Below are 16,619 nucleotides of genomic sequence, written 5' to 3' on the forward strand. Positions count from 1 at the left end.
AGACCTTGTTCCCGCAAGGGAGCACCACCCCCGTGGATGTCAGTTGTCGTCATCTGGTGCCCATCACCTGCTGCGTAAGCGTCTCCGGATGTGTCAAATGCGAGCCCACACTCGACACTCGCGACTTGAGCACGTGGCCTTACCTTGGGTCCATCCGGAAACGGCGTCAACGTAACAAGTGAAAATAAGCGAGGAGAGAGAGTCATTGCCGACCGGTACCTTTCTGAAAGGCAACCTGTCAACATGTATAACAATACGAAGTGAACGTACCCTACAAATCAGGGATCCTACATGTGGCATTTTATCCTAAGGAAGTAATTGAACACATAGGCAGGAGTCCCAGTGGCGGATGAAGCTTTTGGGGTGATGGCCGGATTCACCGTCTTTGACTGTGGTCATGGTTTCATGAGCGTATAGATCTATTAAAGCTCTTCAAGTTGTGTACTTTAAATATACGCAGTTTATTGTATGTCAGTTATATCCTAATGAAGGTGTTGAAAAACTTCTGTCAGTAGATCATGCACAAATGATAATGAGGGGAAGATTTGTAGGGCACTTAACACGTGCCTGGCCTTGGGCCAGGTGTTCGACAGGTACTGTCTCTTGATTCGCACATTAGTCCTTTGAATTCAGCACTATGATCATCCCCGGTTCCCACAGATGAGAAAACTGAGGTTTAAGGGACGGATAGGACCCGTCCAAGGTTGCACGGTTAGAAAGTAGCCAAGAGTAGGACTCAACGAGCTACAGCTTATGGGCCAAAGCCAGCCTGCCACCTGTTTCTATAAATAAAGTTTTGTTGAGACACAGCCATGCCCTTTTGTTTACGTATGGTATATACCTGCCCTCACACCACAATGAAAGAGGTGAGTAGATCGCCACAGAAATCACGTGGCTCATGGGATGGTTAATTGTATGTGTCACCTTGGGTAGGCCACGGTCTCTAGATATTTGGTCAGACGTTATTCTAGATGTTTCCGTGAAGGCATTTTTCAGATGAGATTGACAGTTAAATCGGTAGACTTTGAGTAAAGCAGGTTACCCTTCGTGGAATGGGCAGGCCTCCTACAATCAATTCATAGAGAAAGAGGGAATTCAGCCAGCAGACAGCCTTCAGGTTGCAACGGTTCCCTGGGTTTCTAGCATGCTGGTCCACTCTGTATATTCTGCACCTTCACCATCATGTGGTCTAATTCCTTAAAATATCTCTCTTCTTCATATAGAAATATATAGATAAGGAGACAGAGACAGAAATAGAAGTATCTATCTATAGACACAAAGTTATAGATATCTATAGGTAGAGACATTGAGATACAGATCTATCTTTCCGTAGATATCTACATAGATCTGTATCCCTGCGTCTCTATCTATCTGTATATCTTGTTGGTTCTCTTTCTCTGGAGGACCCTGATTCATATAGCCCACAAAATCTCTAACATCTATTTGGCCCTTTACAGATTTCGTTTGCCGACCCTTAGCTTGGAGCCAGGATTGCAATCCAGACAATTCAGGGCACCCTGGTGACTCAGTCGGTGAAGCATCCGACTTTGGCTCAGGTCATGGTCTTGTGGTCTGTGACCCTGAGCCCCACATTGGGCTCTGTGCTGACAGCTCAGATCCTGGAGCCTGTTTTGGATTCTGTGTCTCCCTCTTTCTCTGCCCCTGCCTCTCTCTCTCTCTCTCTCTCTCTCTCTCTCTCTCTCTCTCTCTCTCAAAAATAAACAAACATTAAAACAAAAAAAAAGAATCCAGACAATTCAGATGTGGAGCTTATACTCTTAGCCACTACCATACACAGACATCCAACCCATGGAATTCTCTGTGGCCATTAAAAATTATGATAGCCAGACTCAGTGCTTTGAGAAAATGTTCCGAATTGCTTGCTAAACAAAGAAAGCAGGTTATATCTGTGTTTATGGTGTTATCACATTTCTATTAGAAAAAGTGTGCTTGGGGAAAGTAATAAAAATATATACACTGAATAGGTCAACAGTGGTCTTCACCAGGCACTGGGTTATGAGTGATTTTTACTTTTCCTCTCTACCTCCTCGTGTTGTCTGAATATCTCACAATGGGCACATCATCAGAGGGAAAAGCAACAAAGCAATTTTCATTCTGAAAAGAGAAAGAGAAGGTCTAATGATTTGTTTTTCATTCTGCCTCAAAATCACCCCATGGAAAATACTCCATGTGCAAAGGTGTCCACATCAAAACGTCCTTGATGGCAAAACAGTGACAGCTGCCTAGCGGCCACATCCCTCTCCACTGTGTCCTCCTAGTTCATTTTCCCTACAGCAGGCGGTCTGAGTGGTCTTTCAAAAGTACCCATCTGATTGCCTCACTTCTTTCAGTGGATTCCCATTTGAGGCCCAAATTGTCAGCGTGACACACAGCGTCTTGTTCCATGGACCTTGCTGCGTTTGTCTTGCCCACTCTGTTCCGGCCCTACCGATGTACGTGCCATTTCTGAAAACCCCTTGGCTCTTATCTCGGTCTGACGGGAGTTGGTTTTGTCATCGCCGCTGGGAGCAAAGACCAGATCTTACCTCCGTTTTTCAGCGCCCAGATCAGCGCCTGGCGCAGGAAGGTGCAGTAAATGTGGAAGAAAAGGCGACTGAAGGTACAGAATGCAGAACCTCTATTATGTTAATGAGTTGTCAACTTGGGCCTCGGTAGACAAGATGGCCAGAGAGGTGACGTTCGTGTCACTGGGGTGTTACTCTATCAGCGCTGATTTTCAGTTGCATTTTGGGTGGGTTAACTCGGGAACCTCATCACAGTATACAACACTGCTTGCATACAAAGCGTGTTCTAAGTTCTTTCCCTTTGTATCAAAGACTGGCTACCTCTTCACCAGTCCATTTTCTTTTCCTGGGCACCCAGAAAAACTATATTTCTTAGGCTTCCTTGCAGTGAGTTTGGGAAATTGTGACTGAATTCCGGCCAACGGGAATATGAACAGAAGTGATCTGTGCCTCCCACAAATGTGCTTTCTGCATATTCTCATTTTCTGCTCCATGTGGCTAGACTCAAAGGCTGCCGAAATGGTGGAGTTGCAAGATGTTGGGAGGCTGGTCCCTGACCTGTGATGTGGCCTAGAAAGAAATCTTCGTTGAGGTTAGCCACTGAGATAGTGGGGTCTATTTGTTAGTGCAGCCCAGCCTGGCTTCTCCTGACTGCACCGTTTTCCAGAGAAACTTTTGTCACTCTGCTTGTTTTTAAGTTGGGCAGGACTTCCATGGTCACTTTGATTTGACACGGCAGAATGCAGATGTCGCATCCTATCTCCTTATTCAGCTTCTTCATTTTTGTTTTCCAAATGATTTGAAAGAGAAACATGGAGTAAGATAATGACTATTCAGTAGAAAGCAAAAAATAGTACAGAGCACAAATAACTCACAATTAGCATAACAATTCTTGCTATTAATATGAATCATTCATTTCTTCTCTAATTTTTTCATAGTTTAGAAATCTGCAACGTCTAACCGAAAGCTCCAAATCCCCGGCCTTTCTGATGAAAGAGGGGTTGTATAAATTTATCAAATACATGCACACATTATGTGTTTAATTTGTTGATTCACTTACGTAAGAATGAAATCCAACCAAAAATTAGTGAGGACCTACTATGTGTGTTTTGTTGTACAGCAATGCTCTTGGGCTGGTATTCAGATAGGGCCGTTGCTGGATTCAAGCTGCTTTTCTGTTAAATAATCCTTGCTAGATGTGACCAGAAATGGGGAATTACGTGTTGGCAATTACGATCCTTGGGCTGCATGTACTCTATTAGACATCTGGTGCCAATTCCATGCAGGATCTTTTCATGACCATCGGATACTGCAGGGAATGCTCATTCACTCTAAAGATCAAATTAATCGAAAAGGGGCTTTTCCAAACAAAACACAGGAAAGGATGTTATCATAGTGCTGGCAAACGTAAGTGTCTGACCCGGTGCAGGGGTCCTCCCTATGGAATTTTGCCCGATTCTCCGTATTTCCTTAGCGAACCATCCTGGTACTGCCACTCTTAGCTCGTGTGAGCTTAATCATGACCTACAGCAATTACTTCCTGTTTAAACTATTGTTAAGAATTTTGTTTTAATGTTTATTTTTGAGAGAGACGGAGACAGAGCCTGGGGGAGGGGGAGGGGCAGAGAGGGAGGGAGACACAGAATCGGAAACAGGCTCCAGGCTCCGAGCCATCAGCACAGAGCCCGACGCGGGGCTCGAACTCGCGGACCGTGAGATCGTGCCCTGAGCCAAAGTCAGAGGCTTAACCGCCTGAGCCACCCGGGCGCCCCTAGAGCAAGTACTTCTTACCTCTATCCTCTAGTAGACTGGAAGTTACACACCAACCGCCTTTGAACTTCATAGCCTAAGTGCCTGGCGTGAAGCACAAACCCAGTAAATGCGTATTTTATGAATATTGACATAAGTGTTTAGACTGTTGTATTTTCGGTGTTAGAAAAAAACCCTTTAAAATAAACAAACCCCTACTTTACAGTTACAACCGTTTACAAAAATTTTTGTATGTTGTACATATATAAATAGGCTGAGTTTTGCATCAGTACATCAGGGTATTATATACAGTTTGCGGATACCGAAAATATTTATTTATTGAGGCATAATTGACCTGTAACATCATGTTAGTTTCAGATGTACAACATAATGATTCGACATTTGTATACACTGCCAAATGATCACCACAGTAAGTGTCATTACCATCTGTCACCATAATTATGCATTTTTTTCTTATGATGAGAACATTTAAGATCTCTGGCCCAGTCGGTTAAGCGTCCAACTCTCGATTTCGGCTCAGGTCACAAACTCATGGTTCATGAGTTCGAGCCGTGCATCGGACTCTGTGCTGACGGCGTGGACCCTGCTTGGGACTCTGTCTCTCTCTCTCTCTCTCTCTCTCTGCCCCTCCCCTGGTTTCCCTCTCTGTATCTCTCCAAAAATAAAATAAAAAAAGATCTCTCCTAGTAACTTTGAAATCTTGTTAACTAGTCACCAGGCTGTACATTACATCCCCAGGACTTAACTTATTTTATAAGTGGACGTTTGTACCTTTTGTCCCCCTTCACCCATTTGCCCACCCTCCCCCCCCAGCCCCCACCTCTGGCAACCGCCGATCTGTTTTCTGTATCTAGGAGCTGGGATACCAAACATGTTTAAGTGAAACATGGTGGGAGGATGGGAGGAGGTGGAGGGAAGCTTCAAGGAAGACTTGAACATGACTTACGGAGCTGTGTTTGATCAAAATGCCAGAATGGGCTGCAGGGTGCTAACTAAGTTGCGAGGTGGGCTGTGAAGTGTTGTCATATGCGGAAAAGGCCAGGCTTAGACAAGACGTCCGGCCAAAGAAGGCGGAGGAGGGAAAGATTTGTTCTGAGGCCATCAGACATTCTGGTTTTAGCTTTTACCCTGCCCACGTTGCTATCGAGTAGGACCAGACTTGAAGGGGAATCCTTTCTCCTGTAACAACTTCCAGAGGGAGATGAATCCATTGCAACCAGTATTTGGCCAGGGTGGGTGTTGCTGAATTCTGCCTCGTATATCCTCCCAAATTCTTTAGGTTCTCACTGAAACTCTTTTGGGGGTTGGAGGGGGGGGGTGGTTCTCTCCTCAGCAGGGCTGGAGAACAACTCGTCATCGTCTTTAACGTAGGACGTTAAATCACCCTCGTTAGTTTTTTTTCCCCTTCTGTATGAAATCCCACCTCCCTTACTGATTCCTCTTAGGATCTTACTTCCTGAGCAGTCACGACGGTGACTGCCGGAACGTGGCTGCGGCTGTCTCTTTCGTCCTGAAGCTCTGAACACCACTCCATGAAAAGAACATGACAAATGCCTAGGAAAGAAAAGCTAGTAGGTGAGATCCCTAAGTGTGACTTTTCAAACTGTACTCGGTCTCCTCCCCAGTAGCTTCATCCACTCCGAGCACGTTCTGTGGGCCGGGAGGTCTAGATGCTATGGCATATCATAGTGGACAAAAACGACCCAAATCCCTACCCTCACAAACTTCACCTTCTAGCTAGGGGAGACAGAGAACACACGAATATAGAAGTAAAGAATTATAGTATGGCAGCTGGTAATAAATGCTATGTAGTCAACTGAAGTGGGGACAGGGTGCAGACAGCGCTTGGGGGTTGCAGTTCTTAAAATTGTTTCTAACGTTTCTTTATTTTTGAGAGACAGAGTGAGTGTGGGGGAGGGGCAGAGAGAGAGAGCGAGAGAGAGGGAGACGCAGCACCCGAAACAGGTTCTAGGCCCTGAGCTGTCAGCAGAGCCCCGTGCCGGGCGTGAGCTCATGAACCCCGAGGTCACGACCTGAGCCGAAGTCGGGTGCCCAGCCTACTGAGCCACCCAGATGCCCTGGGGTTTGCGATTCTAACAGTGGCCAGGATAGGTGCGACTGAGAAGGTTGTTAACGGATGGTGAAAGAAAGGGGCGCCCGGGTGGCTCAGTCGGTTAAGCGCCCAACTCTTGGTTTCGGCTCAGGTCATGATCTCGTCGTTTCGTGGGTTTGAGCCCCGCGTCAGGCTCTACGCTGACGGTGCTGGAGCCTGCTTGGGATTCTGTCTCCTCTCTCTCTGCCCCTCCCCGACTCGCACTGTCTCTCTCAAAATAAATAAACTTTAAGAAGATGATTCACGAAGACAATTTAGGTCAAACAGACAAACCATCACACTTTATGAAGCGGGTGGCCCCCATTTCCAAGGGTCCGGAGAAGAGCAGAATCGGCCAGAAGGCAGGAAACTTTATTATAGGATAAAGAGAAAGGAGTAAGGAACCAAGTATAGAGCCCAGAGTTGGCTTGGCAGGTGGGGACTGGCTGACCGGATATACTGTGTTTCTGGCCAAGCAGAGCATTTGAAGGAGCACAAAACTTGATCTAAGTTCCGGTCTGCTGACGTGGCTCCCGAGCAGAAGTGGCTCCACGTTGGGCCCAGACGTTTGTTGCAACAATGTGAGTTTTGAGTAAAGACCCCGCGGAAGTGAGGAAGCCAGCCAAACAGGCCTCCGGGGCAGAGCAAACAGCCAGCACAGAGGCCCTGAGGTCAGAGCTGGTGGTTTCAGAAACGGTAAGGGGGCAGTAAGGTGCATGTAGCAGAGTGGACGAGGGGACAGGTAGCAGGGCTGGGGACAGAGGCACAGGTCAGACTGTGTTAGAACCTTGCAGATGGCTACAAGGACTTGAGCTTTTATTCTGGGTTGGGAGAGCCGTTGGTGGGCTTTAAGCCCCAAACTGGCCAGATCTGATCATGCCTTAAAAGGATCCCTCTGCAGGAGGCCCGGGTGGCTCAGTCGGTTAAGCGTCCTACCTCGGCTCAGGTCATGATCTCGCGGTCCGTGAGTTCGAGCCCCGCGTCAGGCTCGGTGCTGACAGCTCAGAGCCCGGAACCTGCTTTGGATTCTGTGTCTCCCTCTCTCTGCTCCTCCCCTGCTCTTGCTCTGTTTCTTTCTCTCTCAAAAAAATAAACAAACAAACAAAAAAGGATCACTCTGTGTGAAGCAGAGGGTGAAGGAGGAAAGGTAGCAGCTGGGAGACCAGCTGAAGACTATTGTGATGATCCAGTAGCGTGATGATGACGTTTCCGATCAGAGCAGGGGAAGCAGGCAGGCGTGGGGAGAAGTAACCAGATTCTAGATATATGATGAAGGCAGGGCCCACGGCATTTGCTGATGTGAATGAGAAAGAAAAACAGTCGAGGATCATGATGCTTTTTGGCCTGAGAAACTGGAAGGATGGAGTTGCCATTAACGGCTGGGGTAGAGAACGTTCTAGATGGTGGCCGGGGGTGGTAGTGGTGGGTACCTCAGGAGCTCAGTTTCAGACGTGGGAAGTTAGAGAAGCCTGACCAGGAGACCTCCAGGTAGCGATGTTGAGGAAGCAGCTGAATCTACCTGCAAGGAGGGAGTTCAAGAACGAAGTTCTGGCTGGAGACACCAGCCCGAGACATCATCATATTGAAGGCATTTATAGCCCTGAGACTGAATGAGTTTACCAAGCTGGCATTCACGTTAAAGACAAGCGGCTCAAAGAGTGAGCCCGGGGGCGTACCACAGGGGGGATGGACTGTAAAAATAGAAGTGCACGGACACGCACATCACACAGAAGCGTTTTGGTGGGAGCAACCACGAGTGAGTAAACTTTGGAGGAGGAGGGTGATTCCGCTCAGTACGGAGGAAGGGAGGGACACTGATGTGCAGAGCCCGAGCGGCGACAGGAAACCTTGCGGGGTAGGAACGCAGCAGTGACTGCAGGCCAGGCTGAGGGCTAGGAGCAGAGGGACGGAGCGGCTGACGGTCCGCTGATGGAGGGACAGGTAGAATGGTTTTAAGTTACTCTCGGTTTGCAAGGCTGTTTCCCGGGAAAGCTAAGGGCGGGGTTTGGGGCCGCCCTCCCTGGAATCGGTCTCTGAGATGCAGTGTTTTCGCGGACGGAGTACTCAGCTGCAGGAAGTTTGCTGGGATTGTTCACGCGCCGGTTTCCTGGGCGAGCTGGTGGGAGAAACAGGTGAAGGAAGTGAGGCAGGCAGGCAGGGGGGCCGAGGAGGTCAATCGAGGTGTGTCTGCCACTGAGGCCCCAGCAGATCCCGCCGGGTGCTCTGGAGCTGGGGTGGCCCTTCAACATTGTCCCAAAGTGAGACCGGGGGACTAGGTTTTTGTGTCATCCCATCAGCCAGTCACTGGCCCAGGCTGTTGCTTCAAGGGAGGCGGTGTTACCTTGCACAAGGCCGTTCCCTGTGGCTGAAGGCGGTGCCCAGAGAGGGACGCGGCTGTGAGCCATCACCGGCCCGCCGGCATCCTCTGAAGCTGGGGTGTGGGAGTGCTGGCCCTGAAGACAAGGGGGAAAGCGGCCAGAGCACTGAGGTATGCGCTGTAAGTAGCTACAAGTTGTAAATGCACTGAAGTCAGAGGTTACGTTTCAATGAATGCAAAGGAATGGGGATAACTTCTTTCTCCACCCTCGGAAACCATCTCCGTTACGCGGCTTTTTTCAGATCGTCAGTGTTTCTATCTGGGGTAGTGTCATGAAATTACTTTAGAGAAGTGACTACAGGGTTGGACAAAGTAGGAAAAGTGTGCGAGAACTAACACCGTTAAAATGTCTCTAGGAGCTGGAGACCGCCCGTGCGGGAGAATATGCAAAGAATACAGCCTGTATTGGGGTTGGAAAGAGAACTGGTAATTCTCTGCCTCTTTCCTAAGAGGCCCCTGGAAATGGCTTGAGGAGACTGTGTCATCCCAATGACCGGGAGGGGGGGGGCTGCTAAGTGGGGGAGAGTCGTGTGTGATGAATGGTCATCCCCCAAAGGCTAAAAACATGTCTACTGAGAAACTCTTGTGGTTGAAACAACTTAGGTGCAGCCTGGTTACAGGTAGGCGGCCAGGCAGTTGATTCCACTAACCAGGACATTGTTGGGAGTGAAAAGGTTTCACTAATAATTCTGTCAAGGGCGCCTGGGTGACTCGGTTAAGCGTCTGACTCTCGGCTTCGGCTCAGGTCGTGATCTCACGGTTTGTGAGTTTCAGCCCCACGCTGGGCTCTGCAGTGACAGGGCAGAGCCTGCTCCGGATTCTCTCTCTCCCTCTGTCTCGGCCCCTCCCCTGCTTGCTTGCTCTCTCTCTCTCTCTCTCTCTCTCTCTCTCTCTCTCTCAAAAATAAACTAAAAAAAAAAAAATTCTGTAAAGACAACCAGCATAAACCATGAATGAGGCTGGTGAGCTAGGACTTATCGGAGCCCTAGTATAGGGGCTTGCGGTTATGCAGGCAAGTTAAAGGCGAAATCAAACCCGGGACCCCGGGGTGTGAAGGATGTATGCAGAAACTTCCTTGATGGCTTGGAGTCCCCTGTTGCTGTCTTGACTATGAAAAGGGGTTGAATGTTGATCGTCTTCTGGCTTAAGAGGAGTTACCCATCTTAGCCACAAACACCTGACTGATGAAAATTGTCAGCATGCCTCGGATGTTCACTTTTAGTACGGACGGGAATTGGCGAACCAGTAACCTCGACTCGTGGTGGTTCACGTATTCCCCCAGTGCAGTATTTCCCAAGTGTTTGCACGTCGCAAGTGCACGTCCCAAGTGTTTGCACGGCTTACAGAGAGATTGCTTTTTAATTGCAGGGCGTCCTGGGTTAACTGCGGGAGGCTGAAGGTTACAGGCTCCATCTGGCCACCCTCAAGCCTTCAAGGTTTAAGACGTCGCCACACCGGGGACGTGTTGGCGTGCACCACTGGGGACCTCTGCCTTACCAAGTCCGTCTTGGAAGCCTCAGAAGGTAAGGATAAAACACACGGTGACGGATACCTAATCCACGGTTTTAATGCTTTGTCGAGTTTAGCGACAACTTGTTCAAGTGCTTAAAATGTTGGTGGCAGTTTGGCGAGATTGGCCTTAGGGTCCCATGGAAAAAAAACGTGTCTTTCTAAAATTTGGTTGCGCAGCGAACGGTATGAAGACACGGCCTCGTGTCATACGCTGTACGGTATCAAAATGTTTTCGAGACGCGTCCCATCCCCGTGTGCGACGCCGGCGCCTGCGTCGTTCACTCCACCAGTTGGCCAATGGGTGCAGGGCGGGGCGGGGCGTCAGGCAGTAAATATGGGTCCAGAGAGGGGGGCAGGGAGAGGATGGCCTGGGGGTCCCTGAGCTTCAGAGCAGGGTGGAGTCAAGCTGCAGGCGCCGCTGCCCGGGGCGTTGTTTCCAGAGGCAGTCAAATCTCTTGGCATCTGGGACCCCATGCGAACAGCAAGAGAGTTCTCCAGGGCGGGGGGGGGGAGAAACACCCGAGGGCCTCCGGGCTGGAAGGCCTTTCTCCCAGATTCATTCGTAAGGAATGTGGCTCATGCCACTTAAAAGGCAAACTCCAGTCACCCTCCCTTGACGCCCCATCGGAGTCACAGTGTGGAGGCGACCCGCTCCGGAGGCCCCACCAGGTGTGAGAGACCGGAATGTGGCCCAAAGGCCCTGCAGGGGTGCGAACACCCAAAACCAAAAAGGAGGACTGAGCTGAGCCAGCCCAAAGTCTGGTGCCTTCCAGGAGGCGAAAGGACCTTGGGCAGCCAGGCTTCTGGCGTGGGCCCCTGGGGTGGGGGTGAGCCCCCCTCCCCCTCCCCCCCCCCCCCCCCCCCCCCCCCGCATCTGCTGTCTGCCAAGATTTAAAGTCACAGCAACCCAAATTCACGGTCCCGTTAGTCTCAGGGCCCGTGTTTATCCTAGCAGCAGGGGAATGTCTGAGGTGTCTGGAATTCTAGGAGAGTATCACTTCCTGTTTCTCAGACCTTTCCCCTGAGCAACAATCACGGGTATTCCTGGCTTTCTGACCCAGCCCGACTGCTTGTCTTTTTGGTAATACCACGCTAACAGGTGTGAGGTGATAGCTCATTGTGATTTTTTGACTTGCGTCTCCCTGATGCTTAGTGATGTTGAAAACGGTTTCATGTATGCGTTGACCATCTCTGTGGCGTTTTTGGAAACGTGTCTATTTAGATGTTCTGCCCATTTTTAAGTAGGATTGTTGGGGATATATATATATATGTATATATATATGTATATATGTATATATATATATGTATATATATGTATATATATATATACATATATATATATATTTGCCATTGAATTGCATGAATTCTTTATGTATTTTGGATATTAACCTCTTATCTGATGTATAATTTGCAAAAAATTCTCCCATTCCGTAGGTTGCCTTGTAATTTTGTTAATGGTTGCCTTTCCTGTGCAGAAGCGTTTTCGTTTGCTGTCCCGCTGCTTTATTTTTGCTTTTGTTGGCGTTGCTTTTGGTGTTAAATCTGAAAAATCACTGCTGAGACGGATGTCAGGGATATTATCTCCCTGTATGTTCTTCTAGGAGTTTTGTGGTTTCAGGTCTTAGGTTCAAACCGTTAATCCATTTTGACTTAATATATGAATATGCTGCAAGATAACAGTCCAGTTTCATTCTCTTGCACGCGGCTGTCCATTTTTTCCAGCACCATTTGCCGAAGAGAGTGCTCTTTCCCCACTCTCTGTTCCTGGCACCTTTGTTGTAAATGACCATATATGTGTGGGCTTATTTCTGGGCTCTCTATTCAGTTCCGTCGATCTATGTGTCTGTGTTTATGCCAGTACCATACTGTTTTGACTACTATAGCTTCATAATCTAGTTTGAAATAAGGGAGTGTGATGCCTCCAGCTTTGTTCTTCTTTCCAAAAATAGCTTGGACTCTTCAGGGTCTTTTGTGGTTCCATATAAATTTTAGGATTGTTTGTTCTCTTTCTGTGAAAATGTCTTTGGAATTTAGTTGCATTAAATCTGGAGATTTCTGGGGCACCTGCGTGGCTCAGTCGGTTAAACGTCTGACTTCGGCTCAGGTCACGATCTCACAGTTCATGAGTCCGAGCCCCGTGTCGGGCTCTGGGCTGACAGCTCGGAGCTTGGAGCCTGCTTTGGATTCTGTGTCTCCTTCTCTCCCTGCCCCTCCCCCACTTACGCTCTGTCTTGCTCAAAAATGAATACACATAAAATTTTTTTTTAAAAGATCTGCAGATTTCTTTGGGAAGTATGGACATTTTAAGGACATTATTTCTTCCAGTCCAAGAACACAAAATACATGGTCGCCACAGTAAGTGTACTTAACATCCGTTGCCCTATATAGTTAAAAGGTTTTTTTCCCCTTGCGATGAAACCTTTGAAGACGTATCTCTTAGCGATTTCAAATATGCAACACAGTAGTATTAACTATAGTCACTATGCTGTACATTACATCCCCGCAACTTATTTTATAAATGAAAATTTGACCCCCTTCACCACTCTCTGCCCCCACAATCACGTGTCTGTTCTGTGTATCTATCTTTGTATCTATGAGCACCGGGCTTCTTTTTAGATTCCACCTATAAGTGAGATCATACAGTATTTGTCTTTTTCTGTCTGACTTACTTAGCATAATGCCCTCAAGTTTCGCCTACGTTGTTGCAAATGGCAAGATTTCATTCTTTTTTTTATCCGTTCGTCTATCGAGGGGCACTTAGGTTATATCTTGGCTGTTAGAAATAATGCCACAAGGAGGGCGCGTATATGGTGGTACAGATAGCTTTTTAAGTTGGTTGTTTTCATCTTGTTCAGATAAATACACAAAAGTACAGTTGGTCGATCATGAGGGAGTTCTCTTTTTACTTTTTTTTTTTTTTTTTAAGGTTTGTTTCGACAGAGAGGGAGAGCGTATGTGTGAGTGGCTGAGGGGCAGAGAGAGAGAGAGAGAGAGAGAGAGAGAAAGATGGAGAATGAGAATCTTCAGCGGGCTCCATGCTGTCAGCACAGAGCCCAACACGGGGCTCCATCCCGCCAACCGTGAGATCATGATCTGAGTTGAGATCAAGAGTTGGACGCTGAACTGACGGAGCCACCCAGACACCCTGGTAGTTTTCTTTTTAAGGTTTTGAGAAACCTCATACTGTTTTCCACAGTGGCTGTATAAATCGACATTCCCGCCACAGCGCACGCAATTGCCCTTTGCTTCCTTGCCAACACTTGTTATTTCTTGTCAGGGGGATTGTTTTCTTTTTTTTTTTATTTTTTATTTATTTATTTAAAAAAAATTTTTTTTTCAACGTTTTTATTTATTTTTGGGACAGAGAGAGACGGAGCATGAACGGGGGAGGGGCAGAGAGAGAGGGAGACACAGAATCGGAAACAGGCTCCAGGCTCTGAGCCATCAGCCCAGAGCCTGACGCGGGGCTCGAACTCCCGGACCGCGAGATCGTGACCTGGCTGAAGTCGGACGCTTAACCGACTGCGCCACCCAGGCGCCCCAGGGGGATTGTTTTCTAATATCTCTTTCTGCTAAGCACAACCGATTTGTGTACGCTCATTTTGCTCTTGCAACTTGACTGAAGTTGGGGTTTTCTCCTATAGTTTTTGGTGGGCGTTTTCGGGTTTTTTAGGGCTCTCTGCCGATAGGTCATCTGCAAATAGAAATAGTCACACTTCTTCCTTTCTGATTGGGATGCCTTGAATTTTGCTTTTTCTGACCTACTGCTCTGCCTGGGATTTTCGATACGTTGTTGAATACAAGTAGTGAGAGTGGACCTCCTTGTCATGTTTCTGATCTTCGAGGAAGAGTTCTCATTGTTTTTTTTTTTTCAATCATTGAGTGTGATATTGGCCTTTGTCATGTTGAGGTGTGTTCTGTCTGTAGCACCTGCTCCCGAGAGTTTTTATCCTAAATGGTGGTTGAATTTTGTCAATGTGTTTTCTTCATCTTTTGAGATGGTCGGATGGTTTTTATCATTCATTTTGTTCATGTGGTCTATCACATTGATTTGTGGATGGTGAACCGTGGTTGCGGACCTGAAATAAATCCCACTGGGTCATGGTATATGATCCTTTAACGTATTACTCAATTTGGTTTGCTCATATTTTGCTGTTGATTTTTGCACCTGTGTTCATGAGGGATCTTGGTCTATAATTGATTTTTCTTGCGGGGTCGCTGTATGGTTTTTGTGTCGGGTGAATGTTGGCTTTGTAAAATGAGTTTGGAAGTATTTCCCCTTTTATTTTTTTGGAAGAGTTTAAGAAAGATCGGTATTAATTTTCTTTAAATGTTTGGTAGAATTCACCTTTGAAGGTATGTGGTCCTGGACTGTTACTTATTGTGAGGTTTTTGATTACTGATTCATCTTCTTACTAGTAGTGAGTTTTTTCTGAATTTGCTATGCTGTGTAATCTCCACATAATTGTGAATTTTCCAGTTTTTTTTCTCATGATTGATTTCTAGTTTAATAACGCTGTGTTTAGGAAACAGGCTTGATATGATTTCAATCTTCTTAGATTTATTAAGACTTGTCTTATTGACTAATGTATGCTCTATCCTGGAGAATGTTACACGTACACTTAAAAAGAAAGGGTATTCAGCTGCTTTTGGATGGGATGTTTTGTTAATATACGTGTAAGCTCAATGTTTCCGTATTGATTTTCTGTCTGTATGATCTCTCCGTTGGTAAAAGGGGGAAATTGAAATCCCCTTTAAGTCTGTTAATACTTGCCTCCTATATTTCAGCGTTCCTATGTTGGCTGCATAAATAGAAACAAATACTGTATCTGGTCGGATTGACCCCTTTATCGTTATGTGATGACCTCTGTCCCTTACTACAGTCTTTGGTATAAAGTCTGTTGTGTTTGTTACCTGTATAACCACCCAAGCTTTCTTTTGGTTTTCGTTGACATGGAACACCTTTGTCCATTCCTTTTTGAGCCTACGTGTATCTTAATGCTGAAGTGAGTCTCCTGTAGGCAGCATAACGTTGGGTCTTGTCTTTTTTTTTTTTTTTTTAACATTTATTTATTTTTGAGACAGAGACAGAGCATGAACGGGGGAGGGGCAGAGAGAGAGGGAGACACAGAATCGGAAACAGGCTCCAGGCTCTGAGCAGTCAGCACAGAGCCCGATGCGGGGCTTGAACTCACGGACCGCGAGATCATGACCTGAGCCGAAGTCGGACGCTCAACCGACTGAGCCACCCAGGTGCCCCATCTTTTTTTTTTTTTTTTTTTAAGTCTTTTCAGCCATTCTTTGTCTTTCAGTTAGAGAATTTAGTCCCTTAACATTTAAAGTAATTGTTAATAGGTATGGACTTAATGCCACTTGGCTCATTGTTTTTTGGTTGTTTTGGAATTCCTTTGTTCATTTCTTCGCATGTTCTCTGCCTTTGTGATATGATGCTTTTCTATAGCAGTATGCTTAACTTCGTTATTTTTTATCTTTTGGGTATTGACTATGGGTTTTTGCTTCCTGGTCAGCAGGAGGCCTCCATAAGGCATCTTACATTTATAGCAGTCTATTCTCAGTCGTTACCGACTTAAGTTCACATGCATTCTAAAGCTCCACGTTTTCACCTTCACCCCCACATTTTATATTATTCATGTCACAATTTACATCTGTTTTGTATACCCATTAACAAACTGTTGAAGTTACAGTCACTTATACTTTGGTTTTTTAACCTTCATACTAAATTTGTAAGTGATTAACCCACCGCCGTTACATTAGATTACTCGGAATTCAACTATTTACCATTTACCAGTGAGATTTTTACTTTCAGGTTTGCCTGTTGCTAATCCGTGCCCTTTTGTTTGAGCTTTATGCAGTCCATTTAACGTGTCTTAGAAGGGCCGTCTGGGGCTACACTCCTTCAGCTTTTGCTTCTCTGGAAAACTCTGTCTTTCACTTCTGAAGGACAACTTTGTTGGATAGAGTATTCTGGTTGGCAATTTTTTTCTTTCAGCACTTTGAATATAACATGAAACTCCCTTCTGGCCTGTGAATTTCTGCTAAAAAAAAAATCTGCTAATGGTCTTACGGGCGTTCCCTTGAATGTAACAATTTATTTTTCCCTTGCAGTTTTAAGAGTTCTCTTGTCTTTAACTCATCTTCTTTGGAACTCTCTGGGTGTCCTTGGATTTGGAGGTCTCTCTCTCTTCCTGAGGTTGGGGTAGTTTTCTGCCCCTTTCTCTCTGTCCTCCTCTGGGACCCTCCTAATACTTGCCATGTCCCATAAGTCTCTCGAGCGATCTTCACTTTCCTATGTTTTTGTTCATGCTCCTCTGGATCAATTCCA

This window comes from Prionailurus bengalensis, chromosome X (genome assembly GCF_016509475.1).
Source record: "Prionailurus bengalensis isolate Pbe53 chromosome X, Fcat_Pben_1.1_paternal_pri, whole genome shotgun sequence".
Taxonomy (NCBI): domain Eukaryota; kingdom Metazoa; phylum Chordata; class Mammalia; order Carnivora; family Felidae; genus Prionailurus; species Prionailurus bengalensis.